Here is a 26,303-nt window from a genome sequence, read left to right as displayed (position 1 = left end):
GATGCAGTTATACCACTCCTAGGCATATATCCAAAGAGACATTTTACATTGCTGATCAATTTATTTATTCACAATAATGAATGCTACTGGAAAGCTATTGGTTTAAGAATTTACTTGGGAGATTCTCTTAGAAGACCTGTGTTAAGAACTCAGGGGTTGGCTCTTTGATCACCTCCCCCTCAGGGCTGTACAGCCTTACAAGGCCACAGAGGAAGACAATGCAGCCAGTCCTGATGAGAGCTGATAGACCTCCCCTATCAGTGGACTGGGGAGGGACATGGGAGAAGAAGAGGGAGGGAGGGTGGGATTGGGAGGGGACGAGTAAGAGGGCTACCACTGGGATACAAAGTGAATAAACTCTAATTAATAAAAAATAAATTAAAAACTTCTTTAAAAAAAAAGATCTGTCTTGTATATTCTAGATAGAATCCACTGAGACACAGCATTTTCTTCATTTCCTGTGATTACCATCAGCACCTAGAAGTAATAATTAATTGTCTTAAGTATGTACTGAATACAAAATATTATATATTTTATAAGTGTAACTATGTAATTCACAGAAGAAAGATTAAGCCCATGATGGTGAAATACATGTACACAATTCTTCCTCTTCTTCTTCTTCCTCTTCTTCTTCTCTTCTTCTTCCTATTCTTCTTCCTCTTATTCTTCTTCCTCTTCTTCTTCCTCTTCTTCTTCTCTTCTTCTTCTTCCTCTTCTTCTTCCTCTTCTTTTTCTTCTTCTTCCTCTTCTTCATTTTCTTCTTCTTCCTCTTCTTCTTCCTTTTCTTCTTCCTCTTCTTCTTCCTCTTCTTTTTCTTCTTCTTCCTCTTCTTCTTCCTTTTCTTCTCTTCTTCTTCTTATTCTTCTTCCTCTTCTTCCTCTTCTTCTTCTCTTCTTCTTCCTCTTCTTTTCCTTCTTCTTCCTCTTCTTCTTCATTTTCTTCTTCTTCTTCCTCTTCTTCTCGTCTTCTTCCTCTTCTTCTTTTTCTTCTTCTTCTTCTCTTCTCTTCTTCTTCTTCTTCTTCTTCTTCTTCTTCTTCTTCTTCTTCTTCTTCTTCTTCTCCTTCTTCCCTTTTGTTTCATTTTTTTGAGACATGGATTCTATGTGTAACAGAGCCCAGCCTGTCCTTGACTCACATTGTAGACCAGGCTGGTCTCTAACTGACAGAAATCCACCTGCCTCTTCCTCCAATGTGCTGGAAGTAAAGGCACAACCATAGTTCCAAATTTTCTTTTTACTCCGTATGTAGATTTTGTGTGGTATGATAATTTTGCTCTACTGTAGTAGGCTCTGTGGTAGCATTACTATGTATAATTCCCAGCTCTGCTACTTGTCCATGTGAGTGTGTGTCAGCAGTTACCTGATCTCCTTGAACCCCATTCTTCTCATCTATAAAATGTGTATCACACTTGTAGTGTCTCATAAGGTATTTGTAATGATGAAATTTAGCACAACTTAGGAACATAGCAGAGTCTCTGAGATACAGAGAGTATTTAATGCAGACTGGCAATTATTTTTATGGAATGGATATTTTAATGAGGAATAGGAAATAATTACATAAATGCAACTTCCTTTTGACTAAGCACAAATATTAAAAAGACAAAAAAAAGTATTTTCTACAGCATTGTCTTATATTACTTTAACCATTGTGAGGCTGAGGAATGTGCCATCACTTATGAGGCTTTCAATGTTTCATGCTTCTGGGTTTTCTACCTAGTTTCATCATCTATACTCATTCTCACAAATTCTTGTGTACATACAAGCAAATATTAAAGTTAGGCTATATATACACAATAGAACAGACAACATACATTTGAGTACCATATGTGGTATTGCCACACACGTGCACTTCAGAAACATCAGTAGCTTTTTTTCTTCCCCATGAATACACACTCACCAGTTAAAAACCTTCCTTATTTGGGTCCCTGGTTAGGCTGCCAAATTATTCTCTCAGAACAAAACAGGAGTCTGAAACCCCAAATGCCCTTTACTGGAAGATTCCTTCTTCCACACAAGTTCCCCTTTAAGCCTCTCCATTATAATCTTTCTCCCTCACTTACTCAGCATCCTCAGCACATTAGATGACAATGCCAGACACCTCAAAATAGCTTTGTTATTCCGGAAGACTGCTACTCACCCTACAAATTTTCTTTGTGAGAATCTTGATCAGAGCTAGCAGAGTAATAGCATGTGGTGCCTGTGGGTGCCAAGACTTAGGAGTTTAAGGAGGCTGAAGCATCACGAGGTGGCTAATTATTGCACAGGTGGAGCTTCTGTGCTGGTGCTCTGAAGCAGAGAAAAGCAGCAGTAAGTAATTAGAATGAATATGAATTATAATGGTTCAGGATACTGCCGTAGAATAATAAAATAAGGGATTTAATTAACTTGCTGTACGACTTTCAGGAATTTAAATTATTTATTTGTAAGGAAACATTCTTCTCTTAGATGAAGAGATTTAAACTTATACATATTCTACAGGAGTATTCCCTCACTGAAATGAATTGTGAACACGATGTAACTTTAAATTTTGCAGTAGCAATACTGAAAAGGGGGAACTCGAGAATTTCTGCTTAGTATAATATAGTCAAAATAAAATTTATAACTCTAATCAATCAAAAGATAAGATTTCATAGCATTTTTCTTCTACCCCAAGTTCCAATTATGATTCTCTTTATATTTACAGCACCTCATACTTCTGACTAGCGATATTTCTATTGTTCAATTTACTGTTTTGTCCAGTTACTTATTCAATTGGATAGCAGTGTTACTGATATTAGATAATTTCTCTCTCTCTCTTTCTCTGTGTGTCTGTGTGAGTGTGTGTTGCCATAGCTATCTAAATTCATTCTGATTAAAGAAACATGATAAAAATCTATATAAGGATATTATAAAGATTACATATTCTCATATATAAAAGGATGATATTTAACAATATTATATTCATGTGAATCATACCATTCATGGTAAATTGATGAAAAACCTCTAAAGAAATTCACATCCTAATCCTTGGGAACTTGAATGATAATTTACATAATAATGAGCATTCAAATATGATTATTAACTTGGGATGGAGGACTATGCTGGATCATCAGGGTGAGTTTTTAGTACACTCATATCCATTAAAAAAATAAACGTTATTATCAAGAGCCTTTCAAGGAAAAAATAATCATACACCAAAATTAACAAAACTCAAATTTCATTTCTCAGTGAAAATCTATATAGTTAGAATATCCATTTTGAGGAAAGAGCTCTCTTGCTCATGGATCAGTGGGATTAACATAGTGAAAAATGTCCATCCCGCCAAAAGCAATCTTCAGATTCAATGCAATTACCTTTACAATACCAACAAAATTCTTTACAGACATTTAAAGAACAATTCTCAACTTAATATGGAAAAAAAAACACAGAATTTCCAAAATGATTCTGTATAACAACAGATAGTCTGGAGGTATCTCCATCCCTGATCTTAAACTGTACTATGAAGCAACAGTAATAAAAACTGCATAGTATTGGCATAGAAACAAAATGTTGGATCAATGGAACTGAATAGAAAACCCAGAAATAAATCCACATACGTGTGGATACTTGATTTTTGACAAAGAAGCCAAAACCATACAATGGAAAAAGACAGTATCTTCAAAAAAAAAAAAAAAAAAAAAAAAGGGCTGGTTTAACTGGATGTCTACATGCAGAAAAATGCAAATAGATCCATATTTATCACCCTGCATAAAACTAAAGTCCAAATGGATCAAAGACCTCAACAGAAAACCAGACACACTAAATTGGTTAGAAAAAGTGGGGAAGAGCATAGAACTCATTGGCACAGGAGACAACTTCCTGAACAGAACACCAACAGCACAGGCTCTAAGAACAACAATCACTAAATGGGACTTCATGAAACTGAAAAGCTCCTGGACACTGAAAGCAAAGGACACGGTCAACAGAACAAAACGATAGCCTATAGATTGGGAAAGGATCTTCACCAATCTTTTATCTGACAGAGGGATAATATTCAGAATATATAAAGAACTCAAGAAGTTAAACTCCAACAAACCAAGTAATCCAATTAAAAAATGAGGTACAGAGATAAACAGAGAATTCTCTGGAGAGGAATATTGAATGGCAGAGAAACACTTAAAGAATTGTTTAATGTCCTTAGCCATCAGGGAGAAGCAAATCAAAACAACCCTGAGATTTCACCTTACACCTCTCAGAATAGCTAAGATCAAAAACTCAAGTGACAACACATGCTGGATAGGCTGTGGAGAAAGGGGAACCCTCTTCCACTGCTGGAGAGAATGTAAACAACCACTTTGGAAATCTATCTGGCGCTTCTCAGACAATTTCCAGCTATACCACTCCTAGGCATATATCCAAAATTTGCTCTAGTACACAACAAGGACATCTGCTCAACCATGTTTGTAGCAGCTTTATTCATAATAGCCAGTACCTGGAAATACCCCAGATGTCCCTCAATGGAAGAATGGATACAGAAATTGTGGTACATTTACACAATGCAATGCTACATGGCAATTAAAAACAAGGAAATCATGAAATTTGCAGGCATATGGTAGGATCTAGAAAAGATCATGAGTGAGGTATCCTAGAAGCAGAAAAACATACACAATATATACTCACTTATAAGTGGATACTAAACCTATAGTGTAGAATAAACATACTAAAATCTGCACACCTAAAGAAGCTAAGACCTGATAAGCTATGGTCAGATGGAAGGGGAGGAGACCTCCCATATCAGTAGACTTGGAGAGGGGAATGGGAGATGAGGGAAGAATAGTGGGAGTTGGAGGGAGGGAGGGAGGGGGCTACAGCTGATATACAAAGTGAATAAACTAATTAAAATTAAAATAAATGAATATATAAAAACAACATAAAAGTTGTTCATTAAAAATATCCATTTTGAGTATGTGTAACTTCACACTGGAATCTATATGTCCATTTTTTAATGTATTTATTTGCTATAAAAAATCCATGACAGAGTTAGAACTAGACAAACAATTAGCTCTCTAGCCTTTTTCATACCTTATGTCCATTAACTCTTTCCTCATCTCCTCAAATTGACACTTGTTCTCTTTTCTACATGTTATCCTGTAACCACATTATGAGTGTGTATGTGTATTATGTGTGTGTGTGTTTATACAATATTATTGTCTAGGTTTTGTATATAAGGAAGGATATGCAGGTTAGTTTTTCCCTATCTGAGATTATATGACTTCACTTAATATCAACCACTTTTATTTTTATTTTTTCAGCCTTTAAAAATATTACCATGTTTATTTTCTTCAAAACTGAACATAAGCAGAAGGCATACAGCATGAATTTTACTCATTCGGTATGAATTCCCATACTGGATTTATTTGTATCTAGCAGAAGCTGCTATCTTAGCTTGACAAATAACACAAAGGAATGTCTAAAACTTAATGTGAGCTGTTCACAAGAAGCTAGGAATTTTTATATAGAAAGAAGTTTAACCACACACTTTTATGTGAAACCATTTCCTATTGATTTCAAACCTGAGGAAGGTCAACCACTTTTAAAATGGACCAAAAAAAAAAAAAAAAAAGGATAATTTAGAACAGAACATAGAAGATGCCACTTGGTGGCAGAAGATGTGTCTGAGGTGACAGAGCTGTGAGTCAATCAATGTTGGCAACCCCCAAGGGCTGAAAGAAGCAGGAAGGAAATGAACCACCAGAAATTCAGAGTCAATGTCTGGAAGACACCTCAATTTATGCCCAGCAGTTTAAACATATTCCAAATATCCAGTAACCAAAACAGAAATAAATTATCATTGTTTGAATTCACCAAGCTTAGCATACATCGTTAGTAAAGGCCACAGAAGATTAAGAGCAAGTCCTTGAGAGTAAAATAACAGCCTTCCATTTGTCTTTGTTATCCGTGACTACACAACCACTGGCTGGGTTCCTGCTGATTGTGTCTCTGTGGATCATTCATTCCCAGATGTTTTAAGTGCTACATATATATCTGTGTATCTACGTTTTACCGTTCTCTCGAGCCCTAACTAAGTTTTTGGCTATCTTTGGGTATCCTCCAAGGTGTTCCATAGCCAAAAGATGGTGTCTAAGTTGAAATAATTTTTCCCTCTTTTCTTTATACATTGGTTATTGAAACAGTCTGCCTTGGCTAGAGTAAGCTTTCATTATGTTTACTTAAAGGTTCTGGTTTACACGGGCTTATTTTTGTTCCTGTATATTATTCCATTAATACTTGCTCAAAAAATTTCAAAATATCTTCCAAATATAGAAATTGTGTTAAAAAAAAAAACACCTCAGCTTGTCTTTCTTATTTTGTTTATAGCTTTTGGCTCAAACTAAGAATAATGCCTTTTAGAAAATGACATTTATTTAACATGCAATTAACCTGAAGAAAAGTATAATCCTGTTTTCTTTATCTGTTCTAGACATAAGGAAACTTTTATAGGAAATTGACAATATACTCTAAGACATAGCTTAGATTATTACATCCTTCATTGTCTATGAAAATAGAAGTACTTGTAATGTCTCTGCTGGCCAATTGATGTCCCAGACTGTTAAACCTAGATTGACCTAAGGCCTCTAGATTTTCTTCTTGGCTTCCACTTAGAGGAGGTCATATACACTGTGAGGAAGTATGACATATGAGACAGGAAGAGAAAAGAAAATCTATAGGTTCATGACAACTCTATTCACTGTTTTTGTTGTGTATATTATGCTACATATGTACAACTAAGTTCGTCATTTTTTGTTTATACTGTCAATTTTGCAATAATCTATTTTTAATAGCAATGAAACAAGAAATTGAAAATTGAAAAATTAGAAGGTTAAAAGAAAAAACAATGCTAAATAAATAATAGAGGACATATAAAATATTTGTTGATATGCCTCATGCAACATATATGAAGCTGTAATGCTGTTACACATGTCACAATAATCAAAGATAAAATTATGAAGAAATAAAGAAAACTAAGCAGTTAGTGCTGTTAAGAGAAAATGCTATCCAAAGATCATGATATAATTAGTATGGTGTAAGAATGAAATTTTCATGTAACTCTTTAAAAACTTTCACTGTAACCAGATAAAGATCCCAAATTATTTTTTTCTCTTTCTGTGAACATATAAAAAGAATGGGGACACTGATCATGGCTTAGGTCCGTATTTTAAACATTTTCTAAGCAGCTATATGTGTGCTTTAAATTAATTTCAACGATTGCTTCTAACAGAAAGTCAAGTAAATTAATCTCAATAGTAGTTACATTTTCATTGAATTTATAGACTAAGTAAAATTTTAGAAGTTAACTCTACAGTTAAAAGAACTGTAAACATGTAATTGTAGATCAGGAAGCCATTGCAGAGAAATGAGACCACAAAAGAATGTAAACATATTTAAAATTGAGATTTTGTATAAAAATTAACATCATATCTAAATAATCTGTTGTAATCAACTTCACTCACTAAGCTTTATGTGAAAGCTTCTGCACATGCACAAATACATATAAACTTTAAAAAAGGCTTTATATTGTCTTTCTTTGCTGCCCATCACCAATATATGTGCAGAAACATTTTTCAGCTATTATAAATGTACACCAAGACTTACGTGATTTATAATGGCCTAGAACTAGGTTGTAAGTGAGCTCTCTGTTTCCATTACTTTTTTGATATACAATACAATGAACAAAAAGTGAACATTTACATTTTCATGAAATACAAATTATTGGCACCAAAAATTGGAAGTAGAATATTTTTTCTGAGAGTGATGAATTCACTGTTGATATCCCCCTAAAATTAGTATGTTAGAATCCTAAACTGCAGTGTCCTAGTACTGGGATGAGAGACTCAGAGAGGTGGTGCTTAGGACTAGAATAAGAAATCTTTGCTGGTGGCATTAGTAACATTATAACAGAGGACTAGCCAGAGCTTCCTAACCTTCAGTTACACCAGAGCATATCAGTTTGACAGTCTGCAGCCTCCTCAGAACCTGACCAGGTTGGCTACCCCCAACCTTGGACTCTGAACATCCAGACTATCAGAAAAATATTTATCTTATTTCTAAGCCATGTAATCTTCAGAACTTCAGTAGAGTTATCCAGTAACCCACTAAAATATCTATGCAATAAGCTTTAAAGGAGACTTACAAATTTTGATGATGAATAGAAACTGTATCTGAGGAAAACACTCTGAACCTACAAGGAGTTGAGAATAACTTGTCTCCTAAGGAACACTTTCTAAGTCTTCTTTTTATATTGGATGTATTTATATTTTATGTAAAACAACCTGAGTTTGTGACATTTGTTTTTTGCTAGTTTCGTCCTATACATGAATGAATTACAGAAATAAATTAATTTATTATTTCATGTTGTATAAAAATACTCACTTAAAAAGGTGTCTGCAACACAAGCAGAATGGCACTACTGGTTATATACTAAACTAAAAGTGTTAATCAAATAATAAAACAGATGGAGAATGTCATTCATTAGAGTAATTAATTCTAATTATTTCTAATTCTGTTGAAAGATACCTTGGGGAGACTGCCTGCATTTAATGAAAAATATTTTGAGCTAGCATGAATTTCCACACCCATACTCCTGGTTGCTGGGAGGTAGAGGCAATTGGATCATAGAAATCCGCCAATATGAGCTACATACAGAGACAACATGTCCAAACCAAACTTGTCATAAGTTTCCCATCCATTTATCCACTGGTATTCCATCTATTTATATACCTATCTATTATCTATTGTTTATATTCATGTTTCTACCCATTTTTCTATACACACAGAGTAACAAAAACACATACACAAGTATGCATTAAAGTGGATATTTGCTACCTAAAAGTAAAAATAAAATACTAAATTCTAGCATTAGTTTGTAATGAGTTTAGTAATAAATTTAGTATTTATTAAGTAGTGACACTTAATTACGATTTTTTTCAAACTTCATGACTAGTAAGTTTAAATTTTATCATTGTTCACCAGGTCAGAAATTCTGGAATCCTCTCTGTCTGTATAAAGTTCATGATAGTCTTCACATTGAACACCAACACTATGAGAACAGTGACAGTCCTTAACTTTCTTCATGAACATTACAACATTAATGAGCATTAACACAGGTGGTTCAGACTCATATCAGTAATCAAATAATTAAACTGAACATAAATGACTTTACCAGACACTGTTTACCTAATGAAACAGGAAACAAAACTGATTTACTGTTCTTTTCATATTTGAATTAGTATCATTAATATAACAATTGGTTATCACTAAGACAGAGAAAATAGAATTAGCATCTTCATCACAATGTTTATAATTTTATATTTCTACATTTCAGTGATGTGTAATATGTAATATAACTGTTTCTTGTTGGAATTATATGTTTTACACACACACACACACACACACACACACACACACACCTATGTTGCCTGCGTGTGTATTTGATTGTGTTTTGCTTTCTGAGACTTGGATTTCTTAAGCACCTCCAAATAGCCTCAAGCTCATGATTCTTTTGGCTTAGTTTCTGCACGGCTGAGCAAGCAGTTATAAACAACAAACAGTATATAACCTATTAAAAGTCTCTTTTCCTTCAGTATGTTTTCTTGAGAAACCCTGTTTTGTAGTTACTATAATTATTAATGGGCTACTAATGAAATCAACATAGGGAATATTCCACTTCAATCACAGGCAGTATTTTTCTAAGCTACAGTCCTACTTTCCAGTGAAGACCCCAGTAATGATCATGCAGTTAAATGAATGTAATCTATCTGCCACGCTTCCCTGTATACTTGGCGTGTGTTGAAAACTTGGCCGGGCACTATATCAACCACTGCCATGTAATTCCTAGAGGCATCCTCTGGCTTTCTAACTTGAGCTGACATTTGCAGCACAGAAATGGGATTTAAAAATGTAACAGTAATCCTACACACAAGTAGGCAAGAACAAAGATACAAGCATACACTTAGTTTTTCATTTGGGATTGGCCATAAATTATCTGTAGCAAACTATTAAACATATGTTTGCTTTTCATTTTAGGTGAAATTCAATTACAAAGAGAGGACAAATAGAGTACTGCAGTCATATTGGAATGTTTTAGCATTTCTGAAAATTAGATTTTGAAAATGCAGCCTTTAAGACTACCCCAAAGCAGGTAGTTATGAATTTCATGGATTTATTTTTTTTAATTTATGCATCCTAATCTACTTTTGACTTAACATGGAATGTTTCTGTTGGCATTACTTTATATTTCTTTATATCATTGACATATAAAAGACTTTTATAACCTTATCAATATTCTCACAAAAAACTGTATTTTTTATTATCCTGGCATTTGTAATAAATTGTTCTCTTTCCATATTCTCTTGATTTTTACGTCTAAACTCAACAAAATGGAAAATATCCATTTTCTACTTTACTCATTGTTTTATTATGCACCAAATTTCTTTTTGACATATGTTATTTGTTTTAATATAGTTATTTCTAAGTTTTTGCCTCGTTCTCAAAAGTTATTGCATACAGCATAGTCGTTGAGGTTTGTTTTAAGTGATTTGAAAGGTTTTAGTCAATGTAATTTTTCTTTTTTTCTTTAATATTTTCTTAAATGATACACTGTGGTTCAACCATTCAAAGGTTTAAATGTATTTTAAAAGAGAAAATAATTCTCAAATGTTAAATAACTTTGAAACTTATTTATTAAAATAAATTAAGAACAAACCTAAAATTTGCTCAGAACAACAAAATTTTATGAAATTCTAAATGAAGAATGAACATAAAAATTTCTTTAAGAATTTTATAAACATTCGCACAAGAAATTTATTGATCTTTTGCTATCTAAGAACTTTATAGAACAGCATGTACTAAGAAGATGTGGAGTAAATGTCAATGGTTTCAATATTCTCTCTCTTGCCTTTCACCTCTCACATCTCTTGTCCTCTTTCTCCTACATTTCTCCTGTATTCCAATTGTAGTTATTCTCCTAAGGAATAAGGACAGGCTTAATGAAAGGACTGACAAAGTCACTGTTAAGATAGCGTTTACTCCATACATGGTCCCTGTTTGGAGTATCTGTCACAGAAAAGACTCCTGTGCCCAGATTTTTTTATTCTGTTGCTCCCTTTGTGGAGCTCCTGTTCCATCCAGGTCTTTCTATTTCCCCCTTATTTCAAAAGATTCCCTGCACTCATCCCGAAGTTTGGCTATGCATCTCAGCATATGTTTTTTTATTTTTTATTTTTTATTAATTACACTTTATTCATTTTGTATCACCCCATAAGCCACTCCCCCTCCCCTCCCGATCCCACCCTCCCACCCCTTTCTGCATGCATGCCACTCCCCAAGTCCACTGATAGGGGAGGTTCTCCTCTCCTTTCTGATCTTAGTCTATCAGTTCTCATCAAAAGTGGCTACATTGTCATCTTCTGTGGCCTGGTAAGGCTGCTCCCCCCTCAGGGGGAGGTGATCACAGAGCAGGCCAATCAGATTATGTCAGAGGCAGTCGCTCTTCCCATTACTATGTAACCCACTTGGACACTGAACTGCCATGGGCTACATCTGTGCAGGAGTTCTAGGTTATCTCCTCAGCATATGTTTTGATACCCTGCTTTGTGAAGTATTTCAGCGACCACACAGAAGTATCCCAAGACAGCTCAGTATCCAAGAGGGTTCCCCAATAATAGGGCCCCATTGACATTTAATCCATATCGTCTTAAAATGCATCAGGATACATTTTGGTACACGCTGTTCTATAAAGTTCTTAGACAGTAAAAGATCAATAAATTTCTTGTGCAAATGTTTATAAAATGAACTCATGAGCTGGTTCTTGGATCACCTCCACCTGAGGGGGGAGCAGCCTTACCAGACCACAGAGGAAGACAAAGAAACCAGCGCTGATGAGACCTGATAGACTATGGTCAGATGGAAGGGGAGAAACACCTCCCCTATCATTGGACTGGGGGAGTGGCATAGGAGAAGAAGAGAGGAAGGGTGGGATTGGGAGGGGTTGGAGGATGGGGAACAGCTGGGATACAAAGTGAATAAACGTAATTAATAATAAAATAAAATAAAAAATAAAAAAGATACTGTTTACAACTGACCACCTTAGTATCAAGGCAAGGGCTCTCTCTTGCTCTCAAACTTGGCAAGGCTACATATTTTTTTTTATGCTATTTCTTTTTATCTTTTTTTTTTGAATTTTATTTTTTTCTTATCAGTTACATTTTATTAACTTTGTATCCCAACCGTGTCCCGATCCCTCATTCCCTCCCAGTCCCTCCCTCCCTCCCTCATCTCCACCGTGCCCCTTGCCAAGTCCACTGATAGGGGGGACCTCCTCCCCATTCATCTGATCCTGTTTTATCAGGTATCTTCAGGACTGGCTGCAAAGCTCTCCTCTGTGGCCTAACAGGACTGCTCCTCCCTTGGGGGGTGGGGAGGCCAAAGAAAGGCTACATATTTACCTTGCTCCATAGAGCCACTGATTTTCCTCCCTTGCAGTGGCATTACATGTAGGATGCTACAGCCATCCACTTATTACCAGCTGTTGGTACTGAGTATCTGACAGCAAGTCCTCAATGTTACAAATCAAGAACTTGATCATCTCATGAGGCCCTGGATTATTTTACATCAAACATCCTAACTTTTCACAGACACATAACTCTGGTACATTCTATTGACTGCTTATTTTCCAAAAGATACCCGCCATTGTATTTGGGACATCTCTCATAAAAACTTCTCAATAAAACAAATGGTATTCCATCATGTGACTGTTATAAAACTAGAATCGATGTTGGGAACATAAAATCTGAAGTTCATTCATTCAGTACATGGTTTTCTGTGTTATTCTTAATTGTTTGCCAGAGCCTCCCAGCAGAGTCAAACAGTTCCTGAGTGGAGAGTGAGGACTGAAATAGTTAAAGCAGAGTCACACTACACATGGGGTCAGCTCAAGAGGGCTGTCAGTAAGACTGCAGTATGAGTTTATTCCACCATTACTTTTTATAAGCAAAGCAAAAACAAGTGACATCAGTACAAGAAAGGAGTTTGTGGAACCACCAAACTTGTTTTCTAAAACCATTTCTTTGTAGCAGAAGTGGTCCAAGGTGACAAAATCAAGTTTTAAGGAACTTGGAGAAACTTCACCTTTTCTCTGTCTCAAGGTGAGAGCCAGGGTGAAAACATGTTTTTCACTGAATAACAAAGCAGTTTGACAAACAAGCAGCTCTCCACAATTGTTCATGCTACTTTATGTACTAAGTATTCATGTAGCAAGTATATTGCCTATCATGAGTCTATTTTTAGGATTGTCCATAATTTGAAAGTTAAGTCCTGACCTAAGAAAAAGGAAGTAGTTCACATAATATAAGGTTGGATCAGGGCATTTGCTGTTAAATATTTTTTAATAGCATATTTTATAATAAAGCAAAATTGTTATCCAAAAATATATTTATAATTATATTTTAAAACAATATCAATAATTGAATTTTAAGGTTTAGTGACTAAAATTATGGATGCCTCCAAGTTTCTTTGTATTCCTTTAGATTTAATATATGTATTTTTAATTGAAAAAAACATTTACATTATAGATGAGAAAAATAATGAAAAAAATACTTGAGCAAGATAAATTCAAGTATTGATTAATAGTTTGCATAAAACAGCATAGTAATGCTGCTACCCCATCAAGGGGAAGTGATCAAAGAGCCAGCTACTGGGTTCATGTCAAAGACAGTCCCTGTTCTCCATTCTAGGGAACTCACTTGGAGACTGAGCTGCAGTGGGCTACGTCTGTGCAGGGAAACCACAGAGGAAGACAATGCAGCCAGTCCCGATAAGACCTCAGATGGAAGCGGAAGAAGATCTCCTCTATTAGTGGACTTGGAGAGGAGCATGGGAGGAGATGAGGGAAGGAGGAAGGGGACATCCTCCTTGAAATGAAATGAGGGTGGGACAACAGCTGGGATACAAAGTGAATAAATTGTAATTAATAAAAAATAAGACCTAACTATTATTCCCCACTTCTTTCATAAGATTCCCTGCACTCTGCCCAAAGTTTGGCCATAAGTCTCAATATCTGCTTTGATAGTCTGCAGGGCAGAGCCTTCCAGAGGCCCTCTGTGGAAGGCTCCTAACTTGTTTCCTGTTCTCTTCTTCTTCTGGTGTCCATTCTCTTTGCCTTTCAAAGTGGGGACTGAGCATTTTAGCCAGAGTCCTCCATCTTGATTAGTTTCTTTAGGTGTACAGATTTTAGTAGGTTTATCCTATATTATATGTCTATATGAGTGAGTATATACCGTGTGTGTCTTTCTGCTTCTGGGATAGCTCACTCAGGATGACCCTTTCCAGGTTCCACCATTTGCCTGCAAATTTCATGATTTCTTTGTTTTTAATTGCTGAGTAGTATTCCATTGTATAGATGTACAACAATTTCTGTATCCATTCTTCAGTTGAGGGGCATCTAGTCTGTTTCCAGCTTCTGGCTATTACAAATAAAGCTGCTACAAACATGGTTGAGCAAATGTCCTTATTGTGCACTTGAGACTCTTTTGGATATATGCCTAGAAGTGGTACAGCTGGATCTTGAGGAAACGTTATTTCTTGTTGTCTGAGAAAGCGACAGATTGATTTCCAGAGTGGTTGTACCAGTTTACAATCCCACCAGCAGTGGAGGAGGGTTCCCCTAGGACAGGAGGTCTACAAGGAGAGCAACAGAACCAAAATATTTGAGCACAGGGGTCTTTGCTGAGACTCACACTCCAACAAAGTACCATGCATGGAAATAACCTAGAACCCCTGCACAGATGTAGCCCATGGCAGTTCAGTGTCCAAGGGGGTTCCATAGTAATGGGAACAGGAACTGCTTCTGACATAAAATGATTGTCCTGCTCTTTGATCACCTTCCCTCTGAGGAGGGAGCAGCCTTACCATGCCACAGAGGAAGACAATGCAGCCACTCCTGATGAGACCTAACAGACTAGGATCAGAAGGAAGAAAAAGAAACCCTCCCCTACCAGTTGACTAGGGGAGGGGAGTGTGTGGAAAAGGGGGAGGAAGGGAGAGTTTGGGAGGGGAGGGGGGAAGGAACTAGAGGGCCTATACAAAGTAAATGAAGTATAATTAAAAAGAAAAAAATATCAACTGAAAGCATCTATTTTACCTCCAATTCAGTTCTCACTATGTATCTCAGATTGCAGTTCTAGACACTCTCTGTCATCTGTATCAATTTCAGACACATTTATGAGATGCTTCTGTATGATGATAATGTTATCATCACCCCCAAAACATTGTTTCGTATCATTAAAAGTCACTGGAGATTCAAATCTCCCTGTTTGTTTGACTTACTTTAATATGTGTTCATTTAAACAGGAATTTTAAATTGTGACATTTGTGCGTCAAGAGCAGGCCAAACTTTTCTGATGTATCTCCCACCTGCTCCTTTTATCCACCCTCCCACTCATTTGTTACCCATAAAATTTGTATTTGAACATATGCTCAGTTTCCTGTAGATATTTTAGTCTTTGTTTTGCAGCTGTGTCTGTGTCATTACTAATTCTTTCAGCCAGCAATTCTATTTAGAGGTTCAGAAAAACTTACTTTGTATTAAATTTTTTTTTCATTTGATATGAGCTCTAATGGGGAGAAATGTACTGCCTAGTTGAGACCCTTTGTGGTGTATTTGATGTGTAGCAATTATTGTTTGCTTCTCCTTATGAAATGCCTCAATACTATGATTTTTCTTACTTTTACTGGCTGTAATCCATTAATTAAACTTCCTTTTATCATTAAAAAATAAATACTAAAATAAATAAAGCAACATAGACTAGGGAGATTCAATGAAGAAAACGCACAGTTTTCTTTATCTTGATTTTCGGGGTAAGGATACTTCTTTTTGAGAAAACTTTAGAACTGAAACCCAAATGAAAAGAAACCAGCTATCTATAAAAGGGTTAGAGGTAAGAGAGTTATAAATAAAAGGATAGTAGATGCAATGAGGCACATGTTGGAATAAGGCTGTGGTTTTAAAGAACTTAGGATGTCTTAGTGTGATGTGAGCAAACTCAATAGGGAGAGAAAAGCTATTTTAAGCAATAAGGCTAGAAAGGGAGGGAGTGACCACACCATTACATGGAGCTTGAACTGTGTTCTAACTGTGCATTGAGAAGTCACTGGAGGGTTTTCATCAGAAAGTTGCCATGGATTTTAATAGGTCAGACTGGCAGCTATAAGAAGAATTGCTAATTAGAGAGCAAAAGTAGAAACAGACAGGCCATTAAATAGACTATTGAATTTCTCTGGAAGAGTAGAGATTTCTAGGCTGGTAATAGTAAAACTACAAATGGCATATACTTTAGAGAGAATAAAAGAGCGTCTCCTGATGAGTAGAGCATGGGAGCTTCAGAAAAGAGAAGTGGTCATTTCTAGATTCAATTAAACAACAGACACCAGGCCGAGTGATTTATTGCTATGAAGAGAACTGGGGAGAAAGATGCAAGGATGTAGGATGCCAGGATGAGGAGAACATAATTGTGTTTTGAAACCTAAAACACACACACACACACACACACACACACACATGCACACAAACACATACACACAGAGAGACATTTGTAAATATAAACTTAGAGAGGAAGACTGACTCATTGCAGATTCTATTAGAATTTATAGGATGGGTACATATATATATTAGGAGTAATCCTGACAGGAAGCAAAGAGTGACCTACGACAAAACCTTGATAATCAGATATGTTGAGGTTTTTCATGCTATTAAACCACAGGCTGTTAAATTACTGGGAATGTTCAGGAGCTTTCGGTATCCTTTAAGACTTAAAGATCCCACTTCAGAAGGAATCAAAGAACAAAGCTAAGGTGTCAGACCGAAACCAGGATTTAGAGATGTGTTTGTTTTGGTTTTGGGGTGTTTTGGCTCACAAATAATTTTATTATTATATAATTGCCTTATTTTCTGGTACATACTGTATACTTTAATTTCCAAAAAACATACTAAGGGAAATCGTATTTGCAGATTTTAAATACCTTGAGAAAAGTTATCCTAATAATTTAAAAGCAACATATGGTTTCAATCGAAAGAGATAACTGAGGAAGTAAAAGATTTGGAACTGTATTAGTCAGACACAGAAAAAAAAAAAAACTGGTAGAATTTTCCTTCATGGTGACCTACCTTACAAAATTATCATTTGCTGTCCAATATGTGAAGATAAAATTTTATTGTTATTCTGAGAAATAATGAAGCATCATTAACAAAATTCCAGGCCGAGAACCCTACAAAGTCATCAGATTATTTTTCTAAGAGAAACCTAACAGTGTGGGCTCTGCTATCACAGATCATGCATGGACATATAGAATTCAGGTATTTCTTCAAAACTTCAGGTAATATTGTAGTGCCTGTGACGTTTTATATATCCCAGCGTGAAAGTCTGTATTAGTAGTTAAAACAATTGAATACAAACCCACTTTATTCTCAGTAATAAAATGCATTTTACAGAAATATCTATCAATCATCTCTCTCTAACATAGTATACCTGTACCTTATAAATCAGCAATTTATAGTGTCTTCCAAATGTGACATTATTCCAAAATATTTTATTTTCTTTGTATAAAAAAAAATTTACTCGTGTTATTCCTGAGACAACTAGAAAAACATACATAATGAGTTGATTCTATTTAATTTTCTGTCTAAGTTAAAATAGCTCTTGAGAATAATGAAGATTGTGTCATCAGTAACAAAGGCAACAAGTATTTAGAATCATTAAGAAACTAAGTATACATACAGAACAGTATACATTATCATTATATCTGTGACATACCAACATGTTTTGACTGTTAAATAAGGAGTGGGTTGGTTTGACATTAGTTTCTCTTTTGAAAAATATTTGTAACTGTGTTTTGGCTTTTTGACCTATTAGAGTTGAAGACAAACTTTCTCTCTATAAGCTAAGAGATTTGTAGAAAAGGCATGGGTCTCCAAGACTACAGCAGCCACACATTTCTGGTCGGAATCTAATATTAGACAAACCCAGTTTCGTCTAATATTTTGAACACTGGACTTACATAGTGACAAGTATTTTCTGTAGATGTGGAAGGATATGTAAAAATCATTTTGATTAACTTCACTCAAGTTTTCAAAAATATCTCTGCAACATTTCCACTTCTCTTGTTTCACTATTATTTCTCTTTCAATAAAATGTATAAATATTTACTACTAAATCTTTTGATAGATCAATTACATAAAACTACTTAATACTATGCTATAGTGGTCCTACTCATGAACAAAAACATAAATCTGATTCCTTGCTTACATTTAAAAACTCTTTATATAGATTTTGTCTCGTTTTTCTTTTTGTTTGCTTGTTATTGATTGAGAAAGTGTCTCAGTATAGAAGACTGACTGGCATAGAATGAGCTATGCAGAGTAGGTGACCTCAAACTCGAATCTTCTTTGCTTTCCAAATGTTGAGATTGAATGTATATACCAATATGCCTGCCTTATACTTTATTTCATATATATCTGGTCAGTTTAGCATTTTTCAAAGATTGATCTAGGTCAGCCATCAGACTAGACAAGCAATGGCCTACCATGAGCAGAATAAAATGTGATATAGAAAACAGACAGAAATTACAGAAGAATGCAATTTTAAAGAATAATTAGTATATTACTTTTTTTTCTGTTTTTTTTTTAACTTTTATTAATTACACTTTAGTCCTCCTATACATTACACTTTGTATTCTCCTATAAACTCCTCCCTCATCCCCTCCTAATCCCACCTTCCCTCCCCTGCTTCACGCATGCCCTTCCCCAAGTCCACTGATAGGGGAGGTCCCCCTCTCCTTCTTTCTGATCTTAGTCTATCAGATCTCATCAGGAGTGGCTGCATTGTCATCTTCTGTGACCTGGTAAGGCTGCTCCCCCCTCAGGGGGAGGTGATCAAAGAGGAGGCCAATCAGTTTATATCAGAGGCAGTTCTTCTTCCCATTAATATGGAACCCACTATATTATTTTTTAAATAAATACTAACAAACAAATAAACAAACAAAACCCTAACAGCAGGAGTACCCAAACATAAAAGATATCTTGACATGCTTAATCTGTGAAGAAAGATTTAGTTGTAGAAAGTCTTATATCAACAAATCTTTATTTTCCTCTTCAGCAATAAAAATGTCACAAAAACTTCTGTAGTCTACAAAATCAGGAACAAGACAAAGATGCCCACTCTCTTTATACCTATTTCATATAGTACTTAAAGTCTTAGCTAGATTAGTAAGAAAGCGTAAAGAAATCAAGGGGATACAAATAGGAAAGGAAGAGGTCAGAGAATCTATTTTCAACTAGTATACTTTTATACATAAAGGAACGTAAACCTTGCACCTGGGAACTCCTAGAGCTAACGAAAACCTTCAGCAAAGGATCAGGTCACAAAATTAACAAACAACAAATGGACTGAAAAAGAAATCAGGAAATCATTTCTTGGAGGTATTTTGTTTTATCGTGTGTTTTGGAAGATATTTTTTAACCTATTTGTCTCTTGCGTATTTATTATTACCTCTGATTTTGTGTTTTTATGGGTTGTGTTTGTGTGTGTGTATGTGTGTCTTGTGCTTTTCCTTTGTCTTTCTTTCTTTCTCTTTTGTTTCTCTGCTTTGTTTTATTCTTTTTTATATTGCCCTGTGTTTTTAAGGGAGAGTTAAGAGGCATGGAGTCAGATAGGCGGGGAGGTGGGGAGAATCTGGGAGGAGACAAGGGAGGGAACACTATATGCAGAATATGCTCCTCAGTGAAAGACTTATTTCCAGTTAACAGAACTCATTTGCACATCAACTACAAATGAAGACGCTAAGAAGGAAAACTCTTGGTAACAACAGCAACATTTTTTTCTCTCACGTCTCTTGCTTTTTTTTTTTTTTTTTTTTTCTCTCTCTTGCTACTATCCCATGTTGCAGATGAGGAAAATAAAAATCTTACCAAGAAAACAGTTTCAAGAAGTCCATCTCCAGGTTAACTGACAGAAGCATCAAGTCAATGACATTAAATAGTAATACATTTAGTATGTTTCTGAGTATGCTGTATGCAGGCACAGTGTTGCCATTTTTCTGGCTATGTTCTAATAATTTTTTTCTTCATAACTTAGAGGATCAATCATATATAAACTGTCAGAGCTGTGAAAAATGTTAAGCTGCCTGACTGACTTGTCCCAGAAAGGTCATTTATTCGTTATTCCCTATGAAAGTGCTCAGTGTACTTTGCATACAAAATAGGTCTGAAATTGGAAAGACGTATTAATTCCATAGCAACAGGGTCAAAATGTGAAGAGAAGAGAGATTGAGGCTCAACACTAATTTTATGAAATCATACACACTGAGTCACTGCAGTTCACAAATTGGGTTTTTACTTACTGAAATGTGTAGGATATTTTTACCAAAATATATAAATAAATAAAATATTTCAATTTTTATAAAGTCAGGGCTGGAGAGCTGGTTCAGTAAGTAGGAGCGCTTGTTGTCGACACAGAAGACCTGAATTTAAATCTCAAGACAGAGACAGTAAAAGGAAAGAAGTAACTTCTGAGAGATGACCTCTGACCTCCACAAGCATATCCACTTGCAAATCAATGTAATAAAAAGTAAGATAACATGCAAAGAGATAAAACTGCATGCTTGTAACTTTTTTTTTTAAATTTCCTGGAAAACAAAACATAAGTCAGTGCTTCTAACAGTTATAAGACAAGTTACTTGTTTTTCTGGAATATGTTTGTATGGCTACTTTCTATACATAAATGGCTCATCTTGCTAGACACAATTGTTAAAATCAAGAAAATTATTAGTCTACACCAAAATATAAGCCTCAAATATGCACAAGATATAAAATTTAATCCAACACTGAAAAATGTAATTAATATTTTAACAAGGATTATGAACATAAAAAATAATATTCTTACTCTCCACAACAAAATGTGTTACTAAAGTTAACTTTACCTCTCATTTTACTTTTAAAATGTGGCCTCTAAAAATTTATACATTTGTACTTACATTTTACTTGTAAGGTGTATTAATTGCATTTGTGACTCATATTATATTATATAGCTATGCTATTAAATGATATAACTTTCATATTTTATTTTTAATAATCAAATTATATTCCTATTTGCTTACTCATTGCAACATTATTTATTAATCACTTTTAACTTTAGATCTAGCTACTTCCAATAACACTTTCTAGTTTTAAGTAATTCCACAACGAATAGCTTAATGTTTATAGCTTCCTATCTCTATTGAATTATTTAATAAAAATAGATGCTGTAAATGTACCCAATACATATCTTATGAGTCCTGCTATGCATAAAAATATTGCATCTAATGAAAAGTTTATATCCACTTACAGTGGTAACATAGTAAGTTAGCATACTAGGCTTTCCAAAACAGTCCATAAATTAGTTTTAGGATTAGAAATTATTGCCACTATCATAGCTGTAAAATGATTTTCAAGATAACTTTAATTTACATTTTTAGTTCTACAGGTATTATACCTTTATAAAATAAGTTGAAATAAGGTCTCACTGGTAGTCTTTGCTGTCCTGTAACTTGCTATGTAGACCATGCTGGGATTAAAAGTGGATATCTTTCCATTTATTGATGCAATCCCTTAATATATTTTCATTTCCTTCTGCTGTATGTTTTAATGATTATATTTCCTATAAGTCTGAGGTTGATGGATTTATCTTTGTTAAAGAAGTAAGGATGTAGGTAAAACTGGCAAATACTGCATGCCTGATCAAAAGCAGGCTATGCTAGGAACCACATACTTACTTTTTATGTTAATATTAATATGATATATGTATTATTACTACATAACTGAAATAAAGAGTATGACAGAGTAGTCTTGGTCTAAAAAATTGAACTACAATGTATTCCATGTCTGTAATTTTTTCCTACCAAATAACTGCCTAGGTAATAAAATTTCTTTTATCTATTATATTTAATGTAATTACTTTTCACATTTCTGTTGTTATTCAACTAGATATTTCATTATTTAAAAATAATACGGTTGGTAAGCTGTTTGTGGTGGCATTGCCTCTCATGCCTGTGCTAAGGAGATTGAGACAAGAGAATTATAAATCTGAAGAATATCAAATAATAGAGAAACACTTAAAGAAATGCTCAATGTCTATATTCATTAAGGAAACACAAATCAAAATGACTCTGAGATTCCATGTCACACCCATCAGAATGGCTAAGATCAAAAACTCAAGTGACAGCACATACTGGTGAGGATGTGGAGCAGGGAAAACATTGCTCAATTGCTGGTAGGAGTGCAAACTTGTACAACTACTTTGGAAATCAATCTGGCATTTTCTCAGAAAACTGAGAATGGTGCTATCTCAAAGCCTAGCTTTATCACTCCTGAAAATATATTTGAAGGATTCACCAAGTCAGTGGACTTGGAGAGGGGTAAAGGAGGAAGTGAAGGAGGGTGGGATTAGGAGGGAATGAGTGAGGGGGCTAAAGCTGGGATACAAAGTGAATAAACTGTAATTAATATAAACATAAATTAAAAAGAAGAAAGAAAAAAGAAGAAAGAGAGAAAGAAAGAAGAAAGAAAGAAAGAAAGAAAGAAAGAAAGAAAGAAAGGAAGAAAGAAAGAAAGGAAGAAAGAAAGGAAAAGGGTCTCCACCATACAATAAGGACATTTGCTCAACTATTTTCATAGCAGCTTTATTTGTAATAGCCAGAATCTGGAAACAACCTAGATGCCTCTCAACCGAAGAATGGATAAAGAAATTGTGGTACATTTACAGAATGGAATACTACTCAGAAATTAAAAACAAGGGAATCATGAAGTTTGCAGACATATGGTGGGAACTAGAAAAGATCATCCTGAGTGAGGTATCCCAGAAGTAGAAAGACACATGGTATATACTCACTTATAAGTGCATATTAATTAACCATATAATATAACGTAAACATATTAAAATCTACAGGCCTAAAGAAGTTAAACATGAAGACCTTAAGGAAGATGCTTAATTCTCATTCAGAAGGGAAAACAGGATAGACACAGGAAACTGTAGAAAAGAGAGAAAAGGACTCAAGCCTACCATAGATGTCCTGTAAAGACTCCACCCAGCAGGGTATCAAAGCAGATGCAGAGGCTCACAGCCAAACTTTGGACAAAGCACGGGAGTCTTATGAAAAAAAGGGGAGATAGAAAGACCTGGAGCACTTAGAATCCCCACAAGAAAACCAAAAAAAAAAAAAAAAAAAAAAAAAAAAGCTGGGGCAGTGGGGCCTGCAGAGACTGAAGCGTCAACCAAAGACCATGCATACAGAGGCCCTAGAACTCTCGCTCAGATGTAGCCAATAGACATCGCAGTCACCATATGGGTTCCCTAGGAAGAGGAGAAAAGAAAATCTCTGACGTTAACTCAGTTGCCTGCTCCATGATCACATCTCCCTGGTGAGACAACCTAGCCAGCCCACAGAGGAAAAGGATCCAGGCAGGCCTGATGGAATCTGATAGGCTAGGGTCAGACAGTAGGGGAGGAGGACCTACCCTATCAGGAGACTAGGGGAGAGGGATAGTTGAGGAAGAAGGAGGGATGTTGGGACGGGGAGGAGATGGGGGAGGGGGCTACAACCAGGATACAAAGTGAATGAACTATAAAATAATAATAATAATAATTATTATTATATTATTATTATTATTATTATTAATGAAAACATAATTTCACTCATCGCAGAGACAAACGCACTGTATTAAGGGCTACTTTGAGAAGTCACACCCTGTGATTGGAAGTTAAGAAAGAAAAGATGTGGAAATCTCTCCATGTGCAGCTCTCTCCTGACACTGGTGACCCTTTCCTCCAGCATTGTTACAGTGCAGGTCTTTTCTTCTTCTTCTGAGAATATGATGGAAAGGTGGAAATATCTTAAATGCTTGAACCAATGCTTTGAAGAAAACAGCCTAACTGAGATAATATGAATGTATCAGAAGCTGCCTCCATGAAACAACAAACAAACAAACAAACAAAAATATCTAAAAGGAGTTAGAGGCTGCTACTTAGGATATAAATCAGATTTTTAAATCTTTTTTTTTAAGTGATCAAAATAATGATTATCTGAAATGGAGACATAACTAGAAATCTCAACAAATTTCAGTTTGTAAATGTAGCACACGTGTGCGAAGTGTTTAGGAAGCCATTACCAGCTCCACACTGATTTCACAGGGGGCACACCTCCTGCAGTGCGAAGGGCAGCAACTTGCTCAACCTGCCTCTGTCTTCGAAACTTCGTCTTAATCATGGAGCTTTAATGTCTCTCTGGTTCCTATCATAGGAAGACAGGGTGGATTTTGTTAGTGGATACATAGTAAAGTTCTGAAAACCAGAAACTGTAATCTACAAAATATAGATTGCAAGAATAAGGGTTCCACCATTTGCCTGAAAATTTCATGATTTCCTTGTTTTTAATTGCTGAGTAGTATTCCATTGTGTAAAAGTACCAAAATTTCTGTATCCATTTCTCAACTGAGGGACATCTGGGTTGTTTCCAGGTTCTGGCTACTACTAAAAAAAAGCTGCTTACAAACATGGTTGAGCAGATGTCCTTGCTGTGTACTTGAGCATCTTTTGGATATATGCCTAGGAGTGGTATAGCTGGATCTTGAGGAAGCGATATTCCTAATTGTCTGAGAAAGCACCAGATTGATTTCCAAAGTGGTTGTACCAGTTTACATTCCCACCAGCAATGGAGGAGGGTTCCCCTTTCTCCACAACCTCTCCAGCATGTGTTGTCACTTGAATTTTTGATCTTAGCCATTCTGATGGGTGTCAGGTGAAATCCTGAAAAGATCATACTGAGTGAGATATCCCAAAAGCAGAAAGAAGCACATGGTATATACTCACTTATATAGACCTGTAAGATAGGATAAACATACTGAAATGTATAGACCTAAAGAAGATAAACAAGAAAGAGGACCCAGGGTAAGATGATCAATCCTCACTTAGAAAGACAAATGGAATGGACATTGGATGTAGGAAAAACAAGTAACAGGACAGGAGTCTTCCACAGAGGGCCCCTGAAAGACTCTATCTAGCAGTGTATCAAAGCAGATACTAAGACTCATAACCAAAGGTTTGGCACAGTGCAGGGAATCATAAGAAAGAAAGGGGAGTTAATATGACCTGGAGAGGACAGGAGCTCCACAAGGACCAAATATATCTGAGCATAGGGTTCTTATATGAGACTGTTTCTCCAACCAAGGACCATGTATGGATATAACCTAGAACCTCTGCTCGCATGTAGCCCATGGTAGCTCAGTATCCAAGTGGGTACCCTAGTAAGGGGAACAGGGACTATTTCTGACAGGAACTCAGTGGCGGGCTCTTTGGCCTCCCACCCGTACCAAGGGAGATGCAGCCCTGCTAGACCACAGAGGAGGACTTTGCAGCCAGCCCTGAAGATACCTGATAAACCAGGGTCAGATGAAAGGGGAGGAGGTCCTCCCCTATCAATGGACTTGGAAAGGGGCAGGAAGGAGATGAGAGAGGGAATGTGGGATTGGGAGAGAATGAGGGAATGGGATACAGCTGGCATACAAAGTTAACAAACTAACTAATATTAAAAAAAAAAATTTAAAGTATAAGGGTTCAACAATCAGACAGATAAATGGTAGTATTTGAAAGTGCTTTGCTCAAATTAATGGTTAGGTCACACCCAGAATTTTGAAGGCAAATGGAAAATAGTAGAAGCAAGTTTATATTTCAAGAGACAAAATAAAATTCAAGAAACTAGTCACTTAAAATATATTTAATATTCCATGATATGAAATACACAGAAATCTGTATTTTATTTTATTGGCTTTTATTATCAATTTATTTTTTATTAATTACAATTTATTCACTTTTTATCCCAGCTGTAGCTCCCTCCCTCATCCCCTCCCAGTCTCACTCTCCCTCCTTCTTCTCCATTGCCCCTCCCCTAGTGTCCTCATAGAGGAGGTCCTCTTCCCCATCCATATGAACCTAACCTATCAGGTCTCATAGGCCTGGCTGCATTGTCTTTCTCTGTGGCCTGGTAAGGCTGCTAACCCCTCAGAGAGAAGTGATCAAAGAGCCAGCCACTGAGATAGATAGACAGCCCCTGTTCCCCTTACTAGAGTACCTACTTGGACACTGAGCTGCCATGGGCTACATCTGTGCTGGGGTTCTAGGTTATCTCCATGAATGGTCCTTGGTTGGAGTATCAGTCTCAGAAAAGACCGTGAGTCCAGATTATTTGGTTCTGTTGTTCTCATTTTGG

Source organism: Psammomys obesus, unplaced genomic scaffold (genome assembly GCF_907164565.1).
Source record: "Psammomys obesus unplaced genomic scaffold, mPsaObe1.curated_primary_1811, whole genome shotgun sequence".
Classification (NCBI taxonomy): Eukaryota; Metazoa; Chordata; class Mammalia; order Rodentia; family Muridae; genus Psammomys; species Psammomys obesus.
Note: the sequence above shows the minus strand (reverse complement) of the source record.